General features: G+C 41.4%; 1 long non-coding RNA gene across 1 annotated transcript in view; it reads left to right on the top strand.

Annotated features, from left to right (window-relative positions):
• Positions 1–1581: 1581 nt before the first annotated feature.
• LOC139078169 (uncharacterized) overlaps positions 1582–19642 on the top strand; it is a 39636-nt gene continuing 21575 nt past the window's right edge. The window contains exons 1-2 of the long non-coding RNA XR_011530982.1: positions 1582–3769; positions 6926–7180. This is a non-coding gene — a long non-coding RNA (uncharacterized lncRNA). The remainder of the gene's footprint in view (positions 3770–6925; positions 7181–19642) is intronic.

Below are 19642 nucleotides of genomic sequence, written 5' to 3'. Positions count from 1 at the left end.
GTCTCTCCACATCCGGTCGTAACTAACAGCGTAGTGGTTCAGCATTTGAACTTTGAGGACAAATTGCCTGGGCTCTCACACTTCTTAGCCGTATGTCCAGGGACAAGTTTCTTCATTCCTTTCTCCCTGTCTTGCTTAATATATAAAATGGTAAATCATCGTAGTGCATTTCTACTAAGGCCGTTAGGAGAACTAAATGAGCTAATGTTTATACAGCACTTAGAATGGCATCTGGCATGTAATAGGTGCTATAGAATGTTTACTGTTTTAATCAAAATAAAAAATAATCTACCCTCCCTACTACGGAGGCAAGACCTGACCGTGCCTCTCTTCCCAAACTCTGTAGGCTGAACTCTAAGCTGCGTGACATGGTGTACAAACTTCTCCGTGGCCTAGACCCTGCTGAATTCTCCCATCTCATCTCCTACCACCCTTAACCTCACAATTTATGCTCAGATAATATTGATCTACATGTAGCTCCTCAAATCCACCACACTCAATCATGCCTTCCTGATTCTCCTCAGAATAGTCTGTCTGCTTGCCATGTGCCCATCCTCCTTTCTTCAATACTGCTTACTCATCCCTGAAACGCTAGCTTAGGCATCGTTTCCCCCGGGCAGCCTTCCGTGAATGTCCAGGTTGAGCTAAGTGCCTCTCCTCTCCACCTACAAGATAATTTTATCACAGCATGAATTGTATAGTGCTGAAGTCATCTTTATGATCCTGCTTCCAGACCCACTGAAGACTTCTGGAGGGCAAGGGCTGTGTCTTATTCATCTTTAAATCCCACAGAGACAAAGACCATGATAGATCTATAGTAGGTTTTCATAAACATTTATTGAAATAAAGGGAAAAATTCAGCAGGCTTGGCAGTTAACTAAATGTGGAAGTAGTGAGAAGGAGAGAGATTAGAAGCTGATTCCAAAGTTTGAAGTCCAAGTTACTACAAGGATCAAGGTCATATTTATAGAAATAGGGAAGTCAGAAGGAGGAACTTCTTTGAGGGAAAAGAAAAAAAAGCAAAACCCTGATGAGTTAATTTTTAAACAAACTAGGTTTGAGATGCCAACAAAACATACAGTTAGAAATATGGGCTGTGTGGTGCTGGAAAGAAGCCATGGTAGATTTGAGAGTGATTGGGTTTGTCATACTTCACTAGATTATGCTGCATAACAAACATTCCCCAAGTCTCAATGGCTTATAACAAATAAAAGCCGATTGTTGCTCACCGAACATGTCACCTGCAAGTCAGCTGTAGCTCTGTGATTCTGCTGCTCTGTTCCAGGCTACATGTGGATCTGATACATTCTGTTCTTATGGTGAAAGGTCAGAATAAGAGGAGGAATGGAGCCAACCACACAAGCACATTTAAAGCCTGTGCTCAGATGTGATATATGTAATAACCACTCACATTCCATTGGCCAAAGCAAGTCACATGGCCAAGCCTGAAGTCTACAGTGTGGGGAAGCATGGCAAGGGCATGGGAGGGAATAAAACATTACAAACAAATAATGCATTTTAGCACAGTGGGAATAGTTGAGATTATGTATGAAGATCAGATAACACACTCAATTTCTAATTGGAGGGGAAAGAGAAACCAAAGAAGGAAGTAAAGAAGTAGCTTAATGGTAGTCTCAGAGAGGTAAAGAGGAGAACCAGAGAAATCAACCAGTTATAATGCAAGTCAAAGGAGAAGACATTCCAAAGAGAGGTGGACACATTGTCCAGTACTGCAGATATCGTTGAAAATGAGAACACCTTGTGACTTTGAGAAGGAAAATGGAGATGTTTGAGAGAAGGGATCCATTACCTATGCTGAGCCCATTTCTGCCCAGATTCGGGTCAGGTTATACTTGGCTAATCTAGGTTTAGGGTGACACGAATAGGAGAGTGCCTAGAATGGTTCTGGATACTACGTCCCACTGCAGCTAAGTCATGTGGACCAGAAGATAAGAAACTAAGAGCACACAACACAGCACTCCTAACTCTCATCAAATATTAGGGAGATTCTCATGAGGGGGTCGGGTGACATCTCCAGGCCCTGGATTAGTCTAGAGAGCAAGATTCCTAACAGTAGCTGGATGATCCTAGGAGGCAGATTTTTGCTCACTTAAGAAAAGAATCTTTTACAATGTAGAAAGTTCAACAACAGAATAATAGTCTTCATGAAACAACCAACTTTCAACACTGTTGAAGTTTTCAAGCAGAATCTAAATGATCACCCAAAAAATACCCTATGGAAAAGTACATACACTGGATAAAAATTTAAGCCAATAGATCTTCACTGTCCCTTTAAAGAGTAAATTGTATAGTTGTATGATCATCATATGAAATATGTTGGCTAGCGTATATCCATTGTTTACTTTTTTTGTTTCTCCAACTCCTTGCAAATGTGCCCAACTTTATTTTCCCAATTGAATATGTGTTTTCAGTTATGTGAATGTTATGGTTTCAATTGTGTGCCCTAAAAAGTTATGTTGAAATCCTTAGCCCCAGTACCTCAGCATGTGACCTTTGGAAATAGATTCTTTGCAGATGTGGTTAAGATCCGGTCATACTGGAGTAACATTGGCCCTTAATCCAGTAACACTTTGTCCTTATAAGAAGAGAAGAGACACACACACACCGAAAGCCAGGAGATGGTGCAGGCAGAGATTCAAGTGCTGCAGCTGCAAGCCAAGGAATGCCAAGGATTGCTGGCAACTGCCGGAAGCTAGGAAGCAACAAAGGATTGTCCCCCACAGGTTTCAGAGGGAGCATGGCCCTGCCAACATCTTCATTTTGGAATTCTAACTCCAGAACTGTGAGAGAATAAATTTCTGTTGTTTTTAATCCACCCAGTCTATGGTACCTTGTTCCAGCAGCTCTAGGAGACTAATACACTGAAAGACATTTTGAAAAGCAAAAATGTAGTTTTTGAAAGGTGCGCTTTCTTTGTTGTAACTTTAGTTAGAATAGGATTATTTTTCTCCTGGCTGCAAATCTCCATCAGTTTGAGAGATTAGCAGAATTCTGCCACTTATGAAGATGCAGGAAATGTGTATTCACTGTAGTAACATCTCCCTTCCTATAACTTGTCTTGAATGAAGGAACATTCCTCTAAGAATGCACTTCATGAAACTAACTTGTAAGAATTGTCCTTGCTGGTCTGGTATACATTGCAAATCTTACTTGTTTTAAAGATTTGAGCTCTACTTTGAGGTAAATATTTCTGGAAATTCTAAGGAAACTCCCTTGAGATATGTAGTAGTTATAACTGCTTTAAGGAGAGAGAGAAATTACAGATTCTCATTTGATTGAATAAAATGCTTTTGCTTGTTGTGTTAAACGCAGCTGCAGTGGAAACCTTATGTTCCATTATTTGCATTTTCCTGGGAAGCGCTTGGCTTCTGAAGGTTACAAAGCAAAGGACATTAGGCTTTCAATCTGGCCGAAAGGATGTATCTTCGAGACAAGTGATTGGTACTGCAGAATGCGTACTTGGCAGCTATGGTGGAATGCTCATAGAAGTACATATGTGGGCACAGCCATGAAGACCAAGATACAGAGATATCTGGAGACAGAGCAGCCCTTGCAGACTTTAATGCTCAATACCTTTCTCTTACAGGGAAGGCCCAGAGATGTGCCCAAGGCCAACCAGACCAAGCAGGGACTAGGTTTGAATTCTCCCAAACTCATCAAGTGCTTCTTAAGCACCCACCATGTGCATCTATTGGCCACAGTCACCTTGAGGTTACAGATGATATATTCATAGTGTTCAAGTACATAGGTATTGTTCTCACCGATTTCTATGTAACTTTTTTTGGGGGGTTGGGGGTACGGAAGATTGGCCCTGAGTTAACATCTATTGCCAATCTTTCTCTTTTTGCTTGAAGAAGACTGCTGCTGAGCTAACATCTAAGCCAATCTTCCCCTATTTTATGTGGGACACTGCCACAGCATGGCTTGACAGGCAGTGCTAGGTCTGTGCCTGGGATCTGAACCTGCAAACCCCGGGCCACTGAAACAGAGTGCGTGAACTTAACCACTACGCCACCGGACTGGCCTCACAAATTTCTCGATGAGAAAAGCAAGTCAAAGAGAGGTAGTGCAACCTTTCCAGTGTCATATAACAAGTAAATGGCAGAAAGGGGTCTGGAACCCAAGTCTTGACCTTCTTGGTGACTTACGCTTACCCTACAATCAAAAAAAATATGAACACCATGGTTCGTTTTCATATCCATTTGTGTAGAAGAGACATCAATTTGTACAACTTGTACCCCCCTCACTCTCACACGAGTAATCCTCAACCCAAATTCCAGTCTGGCTGAAGATGTTCTCCTCAACAGCTTTGTTTCATTTTAATCCAAGACTTCCCTTCCAGTTCGAAATGCCACCAGCAATTATATGACTAGGAAGAAAATCCATTCCAGTTGAACTGTTGTCATAAAACCTTAATCATCTCGGCAAGTAGCCATTTCCAAACTGCCTACATTCGGCATCGATACTTCCTCTAGAAATGTACCAAGACCTGTGTATCCATAGAGAGTATAAAAGTTTGCAAACATTTTGAGAATTTGGAGGCAAATCACTGCTGAGTCATAAGAAAGTTCCCTTCCTTGCCCTGGTGCTAAGGGTTCTGCCATTTCAAAGAAAATCTCATTGTTGCTGTATCCTGATAGCAGGGAGATCCGTGGATTTCCCTTGAATCCTTCAGTTCCTCTTAGGAATCCAATTCAAGAGCCAAGAACCCACATAGTTGGGTTCCTGGTCACGAGGGCACCCTAAAGGGAGGATTTTGCGTGGAAAGAGGCCAAGATTAGAACTAACTAGCTAAAGATGTAATCAACAATAATAAAAATATAGATTACTGGCTTTGGACACCTGTTATATACCAGGAACATTTTTAACACTATTATTACCATAGCCTACAAACTAGGGATTCTCAACATTTTCCAGAAATTGATGTTATGAGTTTCATAACTTACTAAGTCATCTAGTTAGAAAGAAGTGGAGCTGAGTCTGAGAGATAGGAGTGTCCAACTCTAAAATTCTGGGTTTTTTTTTAATACCACATTGCTGCTCTATGAAAACCAGCTTCCATGTATTGAGTATTAGCAGAATAGAAAGTGCTCAGCATTGTCCTTGCAGCACTGTGCTCACAGCCTTCCTGCTGAAAGGCAGGCATCAGCATTTTACAAATGGAGATGGGGCTGGAGAGATCCTTTTCATGGTAGTAAGTGAGGATGCTAGTGTGCAGAGCCAGGTCTCCAGGCCACAAACCCTGGCCTCCTTCCTTTCCTGCCAGGCTGTTTCTCAGTGGAACAATGGAGGGGAAGCTATGTGCACAAAGGACTGAAATTTCAGTAGCTAGGGTTCAGCTAGTGGCCTGAAACAATGATCTGATTTTATAACATCCAGATTCTCTCTAGACGTACCCTCTTTCCACTTTGACTTCCCTGACACCCGCAAGAATGGGTGTTGACACTCACAAGTTTCCTCTGTCACCAGATTCCCTACAAGGCCACGGAGACCAGTGCCCAAAGAAGTCGTCCACATCTTAGGCAGTTCTTCTGGATATTCAATTAGTAAATTTTAATAAAGTGATACATTTCATGCTTGGCACGTGAAGGCTCATTATAATTATTCATCCCCCTATTCATAACAGCATTTCTGCATAGAATTGCCTACTGCCATGTCAAATTCATATGTTTCATTTTCTCTCACCTCTTTCTTTAAAAATGCTCTTTGGTAAGTGCTCAAAGTTCACATTAGTAATAAGACATTATCACGATGTACCCTCTGACATGGTGTACTAAGGAGGATACAACATCACTTTTTCGGTATTTCTGACAAAAATTCATAACTTCAATCTAATCACAAGAAAAAAATCAGACAAACTCAAATGGAGAGACATTCTGCAAAATAACTGGGCAGTACTTTTCAAAAGTGAAAATATCATGAAAGGCAACGGAGGACTGAAGAACTGTCACAGATTGGGGGAAACCAAGGAGACATAACAACTAAATGCAATGTGGGATCTTAGATTCGATCCTGGGACATAAAGGGGACATTACTGGGAAAATTGGTGAAATTCGAAAACATCTATGGTTGAGTTACTGTTGTGCCAACGTCAACTCCCCTGTTTTAATCATTGTATCATGGTCATATAAAGAGTTAACATTAGGGGCGGCTGGGTGAAGGATATACAGGAACTCTTTGTACTATTTTTGCAACTTTTCTGTAACCGTGAAATTACTTCAAAATGGAAGCTTTTTTTTTTTTTTAAGTTCTGCTTGGCAGGTAGAGAGAGGGCTCAAAATCAGATTGAGGAGTTGAAAACAGACTAGTTGAGCTGGAATCCCAGCTCTACCTCTTCCAAACTGTGTGGCCTCAGACCAGTTTCCCAAACCTCTCTAAGTTTAGAATTCTCAGTTGTCAGTTGAGAATAGTAATAACTACCTCATAGGTTTGTTACAAGCGTATAGTAAGGTAGCACATGTAAATTGTGTAGCACAGTCCTTGACATCTGGTAAGTACTCAAAACTGAAAGCTATTGTCATTACCTTTAATCAGTGTATATCTTTTTTCCTTTTAGCTGAATGCCTAATAAATACATCTTCAGTAGCACATTAATGACCAGTAATAGTTTTTCATATTACATTTCCAGGAATATTTGCATTTTACTGAAATTATATTAAAGATGCTGTGAGAGAATTCAGTGGCAGATTTAATTTTCTAAAGATGACCCCAACAATGTCTCCCATCCCCCATGCTTTTCTAGAACCTTGCCACCCTCCATCAAGAGTCTGTGTACCCTCCCCCTTGTATCTGGACAAATTTTGCTGCAACTCTTGACCAATAGAATATGGTAGAAATGATGCTACGTGATTTCCAAAGACAGGTCTGAAAAATGCTGTGAACTGAAAAATGCATGTTCTCTTAGGATGCTCACTCTTGGAACCTAGCCACATGCTGTGATGAAATCCAAGTAGCTCATGGAAAGGCTCTGTGGAAAGGAAGAAAGTTTCCTGGCTCATATCCCCAGCTGAGCTCCCTGCTGACAGCCAGCACCAATTTGCCAACCATGTGAGTGAACCATCTTATGAGTACATCTTCCAGGCCTAGTCAAGCCACTCAACTAAAGACACATGGAGAAGAAATGGCCTGCCCCATCAAGTCCTGCTCAAATTACAAATGTGTAAGCAAAGAATATTATTGTTGTTGTTTTAAGCCATTAAGCTCTGGGGTGATTTATTTTACAGCTATAGATAACAGGTTTTGATGGCAGAAACTTCTACTAGAGTAGGGACCAAGACCAGAGATGAGATTTTTTGCAACGTGGGAAGAGTTGAGAAGTGGAGTTGGAAAGGGGCTTGAGTAGACTGGGGAGCATTCAGTGGACTTGACATGTGTTCATCTTTTCCACAATACAAGAGAAGCAAAAAGTAGCTTTTTGGTCCAACAGACGAGAATATGGAACAAAGTGAGAACATGTAAGACTGGACTGATAAAGTGGGACAGAACCCTGCAGAGGTTATCAGAAAAGATGGTGCTCACCGTTAGAGCCAACCTCAAAGTTAGTCCCCAGGGCTGGTCTGTTGTAGTAGATGAACTTTGGGGTTTGAGGTGCCAATTAATCCTGCCTCTCTTTCTCTCTTCGTTTGAGTCAATTGAGAACAGATCCAAGAGACAAGAATTCAATCCAGTATCAGAGTTTTGACCTCCAAATGGAGGATTTCTGGTATTTTGTATTTGAGGAAGGCATGGCTTGGGCCCGAAGGCAAAGGTGAGCTGCCCCCTTGCTCCTTCACTTCCTCATTGAGAACTCACCTGCAGGAAGCCTGGGTTCATGGAGCAGACACCAGCTGGGCAGATGCACTGGTGGTTACTGCCTGCCTGGCTCACATCCCAGGGATAAGCCCCCAAATTTCTAGGCCTGTCGGAAAAGGCCGGCCGCAGCTGACCTGCACCTGGCGTGCTTGCTCTAGGGAAGCAAAATAAATTCATTGAGCTGCTGTGAGCAGGGAACTGCCAGAGACAGAGCCAAGAGCCCAGTCCATGTGGAGAACAGACTCTGCCCCATCTCACCATGAAGTAAGTCACTTGCCACCCTCAATGGAGGAATTAGGGAAGAACCAGGGGAGAAAGGCAAAAGCTTCCTTCCCCTACTTTCTGGGAAGACAAAGTAGTCTAGTTAGGGTCTGTGACAAGACCTCAGGAGACAAGAGAAATTTTCTAGTTAAAAGCAGGCATGTGGCTGAGGAGTACAGTGGCTCTCAAACTTGATGGAGCATCGGAATCACCTAGAGGGCTTGTTAAAACACAGATTCTTGGGCCCCCTCGCCTGAGTTTCCAATTCAGTAGGGCTGAGAAATTGCATTTCTAAAAAACGCCAGATAATAGTGACATTGCTGTTCCAGAGGCCACACTATGAGAGCCCTGATGCAGTACATTTTACAATTCAGAGGACACCTGCACACAGCTTAGCTCGTTTAAGTCTCCCGTCACCCATCATTAGCAGATGAGAGAACTGAGGCTGGTGAGGACTGAGGGTCCTGTCTAAGCTCACACAACACTAACCTAAGACCGAGGCTTCAGATCCACGTCTTTTGATGCAAACTCAAGGATTCATTTCACCGATCTAAAGCTGTTTACTGGAGTAGAAGCAAAACAAAGAGGGAAACCAGGCATCCCTTAGGTATTTAAGAATCAGACATGAGTATTTTGTATACTTATCATTAAAATTTTTTTTTTGTAATTTCTTTAATTTTACAGTTCCTTTGAAGGATTCCAAAGTGTCTTGCATATATTGAGGAAAAAAAGGGACAGAAAAATGTTGTGTGTTTGCCTGTTTTACATCCACCCAGGCCTGCAGGTCTAGGAGAGTTGAGTGCCTCTAGCAACAACCATAGTTGCAAATTTTACCTAGTCTCCTGCCGTCTGGCCTGGAGACTAGGTTAAATTTGGCACCATTGGAATAAGGAGTGGGAATGTTGGCTAGTTATGACCGGTAATTCTTTTCAAAAATGAGCCATTTTTTTCACAGATGAAAAGCCTTAACCAAAATGAGTTTATCTACAATAGTACTGTTTCAGACAATATTGGAGGAGATATTTTAAGGAATGAGTACTTTATATGACCATTCAGATTGCTCCATTTGGCTTACAACCATGACTGCAAACTTTCCATTAGTTTTCTTGACCCCGCTTAATTAACTTTCTGAAAAACCGGGACCAAAGACTAACTGGTGTGAGGGATTAGTGGAGATCATGAGCTGATGAGTTCAATTTGCCTTGTCTCCTTTTTTGTCCTGCTGAAATGAGGACCAGAACCCTCATGGACATTTCCAAAGATCACACCAGTTTTTATGATACATGATTATTTAGTTATCACAGGATCTCCACTTACAAGTAGGTCTCGATGGCTTACCTAGCACACCTCAATCTAGTGTGACAACTTTTTGGCCTCCTTGACAGTGACTTGGACTGCTAGGCTCCTGCTCCTGCCCCATGACCCCATTTTATGAACCACAGTTGGCAGCATGCCTGGCCAACGATTTCTCAGTTCCTGTGATGTGTGTGTGTGTGCATATTTGTGTGTGTATGTGTGTGTGTGTAAATGAGGGTGGAATATTAAGAATATGAAAGCTTTCCTACATTTTGATACCCTTTATTGAATAACATACAGAAAGAGTGCACAAATTATTAAGTGCAGAAATTGATGAATTTTCATAAACTGATCACACCTGTGCAGCCAGATCAATAAACAGACCATTACCAGCCTCATGGGAGTTCCTGCTGTACTCCCTTCCTGTCACTGTCCTTACTGAGGGTAACCATTATCTTAACTTCTAACACTATAGATGAGTTTTGGAACTGTATGCAAACAGATCATACAGTATGTACTCTTTTGTATCTAGCTTCTTTTGCTCAACATGTTTATGAAATATGTGTACTTTTATGTGATGTATGTGTTTTTGTATGGATTATGTTCACTCTCCTCCCCACATAGTAGTCTATGATATAAATTTGTACATTCTAGTGTTGATGGATACTGAAATAATTTTCAGTTTGGGGTTATTTTGAATAGTGCTGCTATGAACATTCTAGCATATGTCCCTTGGTGCACATATATGTGTATTTCTATAGTATTGTACCTAAATCTAGGAGTGGAATTGCCAGATCTCAGGTTTACGTGTGTTATGTTTTAGTAGATAATGCCAAACCGTTTTCAGAAATGGCGATATCAGTTTACAGTACTCGAAGCACAGTGTGAGAGTTTTGTTTGCCCTACATCCTTGCCAACACTAGGTATGTCAGTGTTTTTCATTTCAGCCATTCTGGTGAAGGTATGATGGTAACTCATTTTAGTTTTAATTTGAAAATGTTGGATATTTGGATATTGTCTTTGTGAAGTGTCAGTTTAATTCTTTTACCCATATTTCTATAACTGTCTTAACCTCTTTTTCTGTTTTCTCTACTCTCTTGACCTCTTGTAAGACTGTATCTTACTTCCATTAAAAAAACCCCAAATGTCCAGCAACAGGTATATTCATACCCTGAAATACTACCAAGCAATCAAAATAAAAGGTGTCTAGATACCTATAATATCAATGAAACTCAAAAACATTGTCCTAAGCAAAAGAAGCCAAATGCAAAAGGATACATACTATATGATTCTATTGGTATGAAATTCTGGAGGAGGCAAAACTAATTTATAGTGACAGAAGAGATCATCGGTTTCTTGGGGTTGGAGGACAGTGTTGACTGAAAAAACTCACGCAGGAATGTTTTAGGGTGATGGAAATGTTCTGTCTTGATTTCACTTGTGGTTACATGGGTGTATACATTTGTCAAAACTCTTTGAACTGTACACTTAAAATGGGTAATTTAATTGTATTAAATTATACTTCAATAAAGTTGATTAAAAAGGAAAGTTTTACTGAGCCCTACCACATGTAACCCATAGGATATGGTCAAATTAGGGCTTTCCTTCGGCCGCAGTGACCAGTCAAGATGCCCGAAGACCCACGTGTACTTCACTGGAGAGTCGTATCTCCCTAGAAGGAAACGCAGAGTCGCCAACATCTTTTGAAATAACTGTTTTGATTGAAGACATCACAAAAGCCTGATTCTGGCTACTTTGGCCACCTCATACCCCACAAATGGTTTAGTTTCCGCTCACTTACGGCTGCCTGCCAGTCACCCAGTGAGCCAGCCAGCACACTTAACAAGCTGGCCCATCACCACATCTAAATTATACAAGGAGAATACAGGCATGTCCAACCCTGGGCTGGGGAGAGAAGCCTTCTCAGCTAGTTTTCCCAACCCTTCACCTTGCAGGAGCCAAACTACAGTTGTTTTTTTCCCTTTGACTCCCAAGGGAAGCCTGACAGGGACCACGTTTCAGAAAGCTCCTCTCCCATAGAGCACCAGAGTTGTGGTATTTTAATAGCCTCTCCCAGCCCCTCCCCTGGGAACATATTATTATGTGATCATTAGTGATGGGCAAACCTCACTGGGTTTCCAGGTTTGAGTCTGTGCCAGACTTGAGAGTTCCTCCTTTCTGACAACTCCAATCTCCCCCATTTTCCCCTATTCACTTATTTATTTATTTTTGTCTTCTTTGCTTGTTTTCTTCTTATTGACCTGTGGATACTCTCCAACTCTTTCGCCACTTTTCTCTCCAAAAGGAGAAAAGGAAGGAAATGGGGTGGGGAGTATGAGTTCCCTGCTGGTCTCTCACCAGCAGGCATGACATCTCTCACTGTTGATGTGCCCTGTGCCAAACAGAATTGTGATCAGGCTCCAATTATTGATGTAGCCAGAAAAGAATGACTGGACACTGGCTATGTGCCCACAACCACACTTCTGGGGGTGCCCAGTGAATTTGTGGGTGAGTAAAGGATGAGGCCTTTCCTTAGAAGGCCAATAGATATAATTGGCAGAGGACTGCCAACATCACTCTAACATTAGTCCTCTTAAAACCAAGTAGTCAGGGCTGTAGGAAAGCTGAAGAGGAGCTTTAAGAAGGTGTGAGACATATGTGCACATTCTTCATTTGAGGCAACAATTCCTGTTTGTGGAATATGAGAATAATGCATTAAATTCATTTTATCTAAACTCAAACACTCCTATCCAAGATTCCTGTCTATATTTTTCTCCTTTAGAAAGTAAGAATGTTAATATTTATTCCGTGAGCTATTTTGTCGGTTGAGCTGAATGGAGTACTAAATTTATCAATTAGGAATTATGTTTAATTCAAATCCAGGAGCCTCCGTTGTAGGGCTGGAAGTTAAAGCCTGCATTTGTAAACTGGGCCTGCCAGCCAGGGACTCATAGGGTCGTGGGGACACGTAGTTTCAAGCCCTTCCCATCTTCCATTAGAAGAATCCCAGAATACAGCATGTCCTGTGACCTTGCAGAAGGCTGGGAATGTCAGGTCAGAGGCAGCAGCTGGCCTAGGAGGGTTGCCAGAATTTCCAGGACACTGATGCATTCAGAATAGGAGAAAAGGGAACATTGGAGGGGGTGCCTGGCAGGGGGGAAGAGGCGAAGGAAATCATAGGGAGCCCTGAACTGATAAATCCAGATTTGTGTATTTCGCTCAGTCTGAAAACACCTATGAGTCACTTATGCTAATATGTATTTTCTCTTTAACACATTTTCCCCAGTTGGTCTGAAACTATACTGTGTCTACTATGAGTAATTTCACACAGTCACAACACAAAATTTGTTTTTCTGCCCAAAGAGCAGAGCCACTTGTTTTTGGGCCAGATTCCCCCAATGTGTAGCTAAATCAGGGAGACCATTTCTGCCACAGTTACGGCCTTTCCACTACTTTCTGTGAAGCTGCAGTGAATGGACCTGTTTCTTAAGGAATTTTTCTAACAGACCAAGGAGATCTGTGTCCTGTTAATTTCCTTGGTTCTCTTTAATCACTAATTTTGATTCTCCCTGACCCTTTGTTTATCCTGTGGTATTGCCATCTTTAGACAGTCTCAGGTCAAAAAAAAAAAAAGGAATGTGTATTCAGAGTATTATCTGTTTTCTAATTTGTCCTTTTATGGCTGCATTACTTTTATATTAAAATTGGTTTACAAACTGGAGATTGACAGAAGGTAGAATGTAGATAGCACATACGATGATATTAGAAATGCACAAAATATCTAGGTCAAGCAAGGTAACTAGTTATCATCTCAGGTACCGACTCCAGCGATTAGTAGTGACTGCTGGCAGTTTAGTACTAACAAGGAACCTGATGCCACTTCCAGGCTTAGCAGGAAAGAGGGCTAGGAGTTGATTAGTAATGTCTGCCATGGTGGGTGCTTTTGTACTGAGTGGGGAAGGGGATGGGCAGTGGAGTGTCAGCTCCGACATTATGTATTTGCCATTTCTGGTCTTGGCAAAATGTTCAGCTAAAATGTCAGGTGGAGTTCTGTAGTAACTGATTAAATTGAATAGAGACCTGAGCATTTCATTTTGAGGACGTACCTGGATCAAAATACATCTCAGCACACTTCTAACCCAAAGATTCCTCATCTGTGTAATCATATTTTTACCGTGACACAGAAATAAAGGACTCGAACACTGTCTTCTAGTTTAAGGCATAAACAATGGAAACACATTTATAATTTGCTTCAGGAATTGCAAGTCCTTTTAACGTAAATACCATCAACATACCGCCCATCCTCCTACTCCCTTCAGCATTCTTTCTAGTGCCATGTTCCTTGTGTGTCACAAACAGAAGTTGTGACTGACGCTCAGAGAATGAGAGGCATCTGAGGAAATGATGGTGTCATTCTTTTACAACTGTTGAATTGTTTCTCTTGTTTACCTAGAAACCAGATAGAGAATTGAGCAAAGAGATCTTTGGTCTTGGCCAGGACTGAGAAATCAAGTCTAGTTAGTGAGACAAAAGAGAAATGGTGACCCCTCTTTTGCAATACATAATTGATGAGTGCATGAGCTGTATGAAAAGTCCTTGGACAAGTCTTAAATCTTTAAACTTTAATAAATGTGGTTGTTGGTCTGAAAAAAAATGAATCCGTTTTGTTAGTGGTAAGCAGTGACTTTTTTCCTCATCTGTGATAAGAACCTCAATTTTGCTAGCCATAGAGGATAGAGGTTGCTCTTTGGGCTAAAGCAAGGATTATTTATTTACGTGGGATCAAAAATAATAATATGGTATATGAAACGTTCATAGTAGTTGCTCACAAAGTGCAGATGTATACAGTTGAGTTAAGTAGCAAAAACATTTGCTTTTCAGCACTGTATTAATCATCTCTTGCCACAATAAAGCTGCATAACAAACCACTCCAAATCTCAGGGGCTTACAACAGCATTTGTTTCTTACTCATGGGTCTGTGGGTCAGCTGGGACTGTTTTCCTTTGGGCTGCGGGTTGACTAGGCTTGGCTCAAGCTTTGGATTTGGTTCAAATCTACTCCACGTGTCATATTTTAGGGCTCAGGCTGATGGGGCTGTTGCTACATGGGTAGTGCTTTTCTCATTGAGATCACAGGAGTGGAAGGGGGTGAGTGAAACAGCCTTTTCTGAGACCTGGCGCACAGTCATCCACTGTTTCATTGATTAAAGTTAGTCACATGGTCACTCCACCATCAATGGACACGGAAATCGAGCTCAACTCTAGGGAGGTGAAATAGAAAGTTACATGGCAAAGAGTGTAAACATATAGTTCTGAAACAGGAAGGACATGGGAATTGAGAACAGTGAACCAATTTACCAAAAATACTATTATTTTCTGTTTAAAACATTGACTAGGGAAGTAGTAATAATAAGGTAAAAAAGAAATCAATAGTCAAAAAAATGTTTGACTATGTGACTTCAACAACAGGCAGTCTTGTGAATGCTAGAACTGGAAAAGTGTTTATCAGTAGGACTTTGTAGATATCTCTCCCTGTACTCTGCCATGATTGGGAGTCCATTGCTTTTTGCTTGTCTGTTTCTCCACTTGACTCTCTGCTTTCCATATTTGGCAGTTCAAATTCCTCAAATACGTCATCTATTGACTCAGCTAGAAGTCATTCTGCCAGTTGGGGCATATATTTTTGCAATGGGCCACAACTGGTGCCTGTGACTAGTCTGTGATCAGGGCAAGTGCATACCTCTGGTTCAATCAGCCATGGCTGATGGGAAGTCATACATAACATAACTTCCTCTAGGAAGCATGGCTAGTTGTCTACCAAAGAGTCATGGTTTTAGAGCAAAGCTGCTGTTAGACTGGAAGGTCCCTTCCTAGAGAGGGGCCACATTTCCCAGTCCCTCTTGTGTCTAGGTTGGGCCATGTGACTAAGTTTCCCCAATGGAATACAGTAGAGATTATGTGTATCACTTCCAAAGGGGGTAACACACTGGTGCCTTTTCTACTAAATGGGCTATCTTCCCATTCAGTACTTAAACGAGGAGGACTCCAAGACCCCAAATAAGGGCAGAGCCACAAGGTGGAAAGAGCCTGGGTCACTGACTGATCACCTGGAAGGCTTCCTGTGAATGAGAAATAAACATTCAAGGATTAATATTTTGGGGTTGTTTTTATATCAGTTAACAAACACTGTCATTCTGCAGGATTGGAAGAGAATAATTGCCCCCAAAAGAGGATGATGGCATGTGGTCATTGAGATTAGGATGTGGAATGGAGCAAAGCATAAGAGGCTAATCAACTGAGCAAACACTTCGGTTGGAGAGGTCCAAATGTGCCTCCCAGTGATGGCTTCCTTGATACTATGCTTAGCTGAGAAGGCTGAGTTCAGGAAGAAGTCAACTGTAACTGTCAGGGAGCATGGCCTTTGTGAAAGATGAGCTCCAACTCCAAACAGTTGTCAACATTTCGATTCTCACTCATTAAGGAGAGCTTTCATTTAGCATAGGAAAGTAAGAATTTCCTTTGTGGACCTGTTGCTCCCCTGAACATGGTTTCTGAAATAGCTTTCTTAAGGACTAAGTTTCTCTTTCTTTCCTTTAGGGGCTCTGCTCACCAAAATCAACCAGTTTCAACAAAATTGGAAAACCCATTGTCTCTCTGGGGAAGGCACACTTCCTTCTTGGCCTCTGTTAGTAACTGGCATTGGCACCAACTATACTTACTTAAGCTCATTGATGATGAAGAGGAATGGGGAACTGTTCCCTTGTTACTAACCATACCTTGACCCCAGTCTCAAGCTTAGGGCTTTGGTGGAAGAGAGGGGATAATGGTAGCCTAGGCCAGAGTATGCTGCCAAAGGCTATCTACCTTTGACTGCAGAGTATTCCAGGACCAGATAGGAGTGAGGAAGAAGAAAGAGCAATCCCTTGCTATTCTCCCTTTCCCTGTCTCTCTCTCTCTTTCTCTGTTCTGTCTCTCTTTTTCCTGACACAAATCCAGTTATCCAGTTGCTGCCCTCCTCCAGCTGGCATACCACCCACAGCAGTTGAGTTTACTTTCAACACTTTCTCTGTGAGTTGTACTACAATTGCTTCTGCTTTTCTAGTTAAAGGAGGTTCTTGTCCCCCGTTGCTGGATCTATGCTGCTTGCCTCTCATTAATAGTGTCCAACCTCAGTCTGTGTATTGCCTCCACCCCACTCACCCAGTTCCTCTCCTTTCCTCTTGTCAAATACACCTTCGTACTGCAGCCCTGACTTCCTTTTGGACCCCAGGAGTCTGCCAGTCGTGAGAACAAAAACAGATTTCCTTTTGGATCTCCTCTCCATGGTGTAGTCATAAACAAGAATGCTGCAACATCAGTGGTGGAATGGGAGCCATTCAGCTATTGAAAACAAAGGCTTTATTCTGAATCTTCCTTTCCCAACTGATAACCAGTCTGTCACTGCAAGTGGGAAGGGTGGGGGAGGCAAGGCATTGAAGAGAGGGGAGGAGGGTGCAGAGCAGCAAGCTTATTAACCTTTCCAAGAGGCTTGTGATTCAAGCTTGTGGAGCTTAACATTTTTTTTCTCTCCCAATTATTTTAATGATGCTGCAGAAAGTCCTGACTTCTGTGCTGAGCCTGTGTTGCTGCCATGGTCTGCGCTGATCACATGGTAACATTCCGACCCAGGCCGGGTCACCCCGTAAGAAAAAATCAGCTTGGGAAAACCACTCCTCCTGCTGCGTGCATCTCACTCTCTCTCTCTTAAGGGGGAAAAAAGCCTCTTTTTTAAAAGCTTTGAAGCTTAAGTCTCAGAAGTGAGCTTTGCTTCAGAGTTTATTAGTTATTTTTTATTCCCATTCCCCACCCCCCTCAAAAAAGTTTATATTCACTCAGAATGGCAATTATTTGACTCTAATTCAAACCATTTTTGTGTCATTTAGATCCAGGCCTATTGCTTGATCTCAATAATAAGGGAACGTACCAAATATTTTTGTTGTTAAAAGAACTGTAGTCATATAAGCCAGTTCATCAATCATGTTTTTTTTCCCTTTCCCAGCCTTAATGTATTCCTCATTCCGTTTTGAGCAAGAAAATTAAGCCTATAACATAAACTTAAAGCCAACTACTGTAGCCTGTACTTTGAACCTAGATACAAAAGCAAACATTCCTTCCTATTAGGTTTAGATCAAGATGTATTGATTTAGGAGGTTAAGGAATACTCAGTGGGAGGCTGATTGGGGACTTGAAATGTGGGAGGAAGAAGGTAGGGGGAGTAGAAGAGGAAGTGACTTTTCTTCTTGTAGAAACATATACACACTTATCTGGTTGTATTGCTAGATTTTCAGTAACTCACCAGGAGCAACATCATGACTGTGGGGCCTACAAAGATGACGAACATCTTTCTTCAAGGCTAGCCTCCCTTCCCAGTTAACAAGAGCATCTAGACAATGATAGGAATTAGAGCACAATCCATTCTAGTCTGGATTGTCACCTACACACATATTAATATTTTTAACCTTTTATTGACATATCATCTACATAGGATTGCAGTTATCATAATTATAGAGTTTGGTGAATTTTCACAAACTGAACACACCTATGTAGGAAGCATCCAGATTGTGAAATGAAACATCGATAGCACACTAGAAGCCCCCCTTACACCTGCTTTCAATCACTGTCTCCCCAAGGGTAACCACTCTCTTCAATTCTAATGCCATAGGGAGTTTAATATTTTTAAAAATTCCTATAAATAGAATCATATAGAATATATTTTTGTGTGTCTGGTTTCTTTCACTCAATATTGTGTTGTAGATTGTCCAGTCTCTTTGCCATTGATATTCCATGATGTGAGTGCACTAAAAATTATATATCCATTCTACTGCTGATAGGTATTAGGGCAATTTCCAGTGGGGCTATTATGAAGAGTGCTACTATGAACATTCTAGTGCATATCTTTTGGTGAATATATGTCCACATCTTTGCTGGACTTATTCTGAAGAGAGGAATTGCTGTATTTGGGTGTGCTTGTGATTAATCTTAGTATAAACTGTCAGATTTCCAAAGTGGCTGTAACCAACTGATACTCCCGCTAGCAATGCATGAGAGTTCCTGTTGCTCCACATCCTTGTCAGTACTTGATATTTTCAGTGTTTATTTTAGCTCTTCTGGGGGGTATGTAGTGCTATTACAGTGTGATTTTACTTTGCATGTCCCACACTCATTCATTTTCATTTCTGTGCTTTGATTTTTAATCATCCTTTAACCTAACAAGAGCCAACCTGCCCATCAAGTCTTCCCTCTACAAAGCCTGTGTTTTCTATACTCATGTTCCCACATCTCCTCCTCTACCCACCCACATGGACTTTCCCTTTTGTTGAGCTCTTGTTGAACTTATACATGGAGCCACCCCATGTACACCTGTGTAGCTACTGGGTAGTGTTATGCTCTAAGTATTTCTTTGTGTTATTCTGTCTTGTCAACTGGAGGCAGAGTCCCTTGAGAACAGAGTCCAGCTCAGCAGGCCATGTGTACCCACACAAACTCACAGGGCTGAGTTCAGATGGACATGGGCTATGCCCTGATTGGACTGGACTTTGAACTTTTTACCCAATCGTTCTGATGTCCAAGAGCTTTAGCCTAGTTGCCTGATACTGATTAATACCACTCAAGACTCAAGAAGTTAAATAGGGCAGGAAATTGAGTAATGTGGTAAAAAAAAAAAAAAAAAAAAAAAGAGCTGGATTGAAATGAAATGAAATTAGAGCTGGATTTGAATCTCGTACCTACCAATATGGTTGTTTGTAATCTTAAGAAGTTACTTTATGATTCTGAGCCTCAATTTCCACATATACAGGAAAAGAAGAATAGACTTGTAGTGAAGACTCAACAAGAAAACATAGCAAAGTGCCTGGCACATTGTAGGTGCTGAAAAAGCCCATTCCTTTCTCCATGCCCTTCTTCTTTGGAGCAGTCTCAATCTCTTCGTCTTGTAAGAAGATAAAGCTCAAACAGCTTTGTAGACCTTTAATTTGGTCTAGGATTGGCCAGTCGTTCCTCATCAGCCTCTCTGAAATCAAGCAGTATCCTAAATTAGGTGGTGACTTTTGAAGTACATTTAATAACTTTTTCAAAAAAAATAACTTTTTTGAAATAAGATTAAGAATAATGTCTTTTTTGAAGCCTAACTAGCTCCCTTGACAGCAAACTCTTCTTTGAGGCAAAGCTAATCCACAGCCTTCTGTGTAATCTCCGTCTCTCTATCTGTTTAGCCCACTATGACCAAGGGAGGTACC

Source organism: Equus przewalskii, chromosome 21, assembly GCF_037783145.1.
Source record: "Equus przewalskii isolate Varuska chromosome 21, EquPr2, whole genome shotgun sequence".
NCBI classification, from domain to species: Eukaryota; Metazoa; Chordata; class Mammalia; order Perissodactyla; family Equidae; genus Equus; species Equus przewalskii.
The sequence above is the reverse complement of the archived record's forward strand: the minus strand, read 5'-3'. Positions and strand labels throughout refer to the sequence as shown.